The 2,382-nt window shown below is 50.2% G+C and overlaps 1 protein-coding gene across 1 annotated transcript in view; it reads left to right on the forward strand.

The window, feature by feature from the left end:
- The first annotated feature begins 425 nt into the window (after positions 1-425).
- arap1 (ArfGAP with RhoGAP domain, ankyrin repeat and PH domain 1) overlaps positions 426-2,382 on the forward strand; it is a 181,352-nt gene continuing 179,395 nt past the window's right edge. Inside the window, exon 1 of the mRNA XM_067985538.1 lies at positions 426-672. The gene's annotated coding sequence lies outside the window, so the exon portion shown is untranslated. The remainder of the gene's footprint in view (positions 673-2,382) is intronic.

A 2,382-nucleotide genomic window follows, 5' to 3' on the forward strand; every position in this document is an offset into this window, starting at 1 on the left:
CGACAGCGCGGCGCTCCCTCAGTACTGACCCTCCGACAGTGCGGCGCTCCCTCAGCCTAGATGATGTGCTCAAGTCTCTGGAGTGGGGCTTGTACCCACTCAGAGAGGTGAGAGTACCGCCCACCGAGCCCTTGGCACAAACAACTCTGCCCCTCCACCCCACCCCAAGTACAGCACTGCTTTAAAAAAAGAGCTCTCTGTAGGACGGATTGTTGGAGGAGGAGGAGGAGGAGGAGGGGGGCAGTTCCCTCCTTTCCCTGAGCGGCTCCGATCACTCTCCCTCCACTCTCTCTGGATCCTGAATGAGTGAATCACCGCTTTGGTGAACAGGAGCCGGAAAGAGCCGAAAGTGACCGAAACTTTTTGGAGCGATTCGCGGTCACGTGTGTTTGAACTCGGGAGAGACTGCAAAAAAAAGTTTCTTAACTTTTTAATCAGAAGTTTCCTCTATTTTTATTTTATGCCGATTTAAACCCTTCCTCCCTCCCCCCTGAAACCGACCAATGCCCCCCCCCTCTACCTCCCTTCACTAAACAGGGGGACTCTTTAGATAATAAAACAAACTTACATGTGATTTAAAAGTTCGGCAGGAGTTCGGAGTCTGCAGAGAGAGAGGAGGAGAGAGAGAGATCGCAGCGGTGGCAAGAAGGGGATCAGACGCTGTTTTAAAAGGTTTCAATCTTTATTTAACTCTTTCTTTATATATTTCAGACACAGGCTTGTTCTGTATTTTGTGTCTCACTCGCCTGAAATTGAACTCCAGGAGTCCTGAAATTGACAAAAGAAAAGTTTTTTTTGAACTTGTCAATTCCATTCAGGACTCTCTGTGATTGGATTGTGCGGTTTTTATTTTCAATGTTTTTGTTTTCTGTTTTTATTTCTTTTTAAGAAATCCGGATTCACAAAACAATTTGTTTGGAGGATTTTATTTAAAGGTCATTGAGCGATTCTGTCGGTGGGGATTCCGCGGTGATAAAATCGCATTGACAGTTTGGTTCCTTATTGCACCGATATCAGCGGCTTGTCGCTTTACACTGACTGTGGGCAGATCACATTCATTTCATTGTGTGGGGGTCTGGAGGTCCTGGTCTGTGATTCTATTTTTTCCCCCTCAAGAAAAAGCCTTGAAGGATTGGCCCTGGATATTATCATATTAGTTGGTTGCTTTTTAAATGTGTGTGTGTGTGTGTGTGTTTCAATGGTAGAATTTTTACAGCACAGAAGGAGGTGATTCGGCCCATCGTGACCTTGCTTGCTCTCTGACAGTGATATCCACTTAGTCCCACTTCCCACACCAACTGGAATTTTCAAAAGCAAATTACTGCGGATGCTGGAAATCTGAAATAAAAACAGAAAATGCTGGAGGGGCTCAGCAAGTGAGGCAGCGTCTGTGGAGAAAGAAACAGAGTTAATGTTTCAGGTCGAAGACCCTTCGTCAGAACTGGAGGAAAGGGTCATCGACCTGAAACGTTAACTCTGTTTCTTTCTCCACAGACGCTGCCTCACTTGCTGAGCCCCTCCAGCATTTTAAATTGTAACATTTTCCAAATATTTATTCCCTTCCCTTTTAAAAGCTATGATTGATTCTCCTTCCACCACTGTGTCTGGTCAGGCACTTGAATTCTTAACAACCGGGTGTGTGTGTGAGAGGGGTGTGAGGGTATGTGAGAGAGAGAGAGTGTGAGAGAGAGAGTGTGAGAGAGTGAGAGTGTGTGTGTGTGAGAGAGAGAGAGTGAGAGTGTGAGAGAGAGAGTGTGTGTGAGAGAGAGTGTGAGAGAGTGAGAGAGTGTGAGAGAGAGAGAGAGAGAGTGAGAGAGAGAGAAGTGAGTGTGAGAGAGAGAGAGAGAGTGAGTGTGTGAGTGTGAGAGAGTGAGAGAGAGAGTATGTGTGAGAGAGAGAGACTGTGAGAGAGAGAGTGTGTGTGTGTGAGAGAGAGAGCGCCGAGAGAGAGAGCGCGAGAGAGAGAGAGAGCGCGCGAGAGAGAGAGAGCGCGCGAGAGAGAGAGAGAGAGAGAGAGCGCTGCGAGAGAGAGAGAGAGCGCAGCGCGAGAGAGAGAGAGAGCGCGCGAGCGAGAGAGAGAGCCGCGCGCTGCGAGAGAGAGAGCGCGCAGCGAGAGAGAGAGCGCGCGAGAGAGAGAGCAGCGCGCGAGAGAGAGAGCGCGCGAGAGAGAGGAGCGCGCGAGAGAGAGGGAGCGCGCGAGAGAGCGATGAGAGCGAGAGAGAGAGCGCGCGCGGCGAGAGAGAGCAAGCGCGCGAGAGAGAGAGCGCGCGCGCGAGAGAGAGAGAGCGCGCGAGAGAGAGAGCGAGAGAGAGAGAGAGAGCGAGAGAGAGAGAGCGCGAGCGCGAGAGAGAGAGAGAGCGCGCGCGAGAGAGAGAGCGCGCA

Source organism: Heptranchias perlo, chromosome 6, assembly GCF_035084215.1.
Source record: "Heptranchias perlo isolate sHepPer1 chromosome 6, sHepPer1.hap1, whole genome shotgun sequence".
Taxonomy (NCBI): Eukaryota; Metazoa; Chordata; class Chondrichthyes; order Hexanchiformes; family Hexanchidae; genus Heptranchias; species Heptranchias perlo.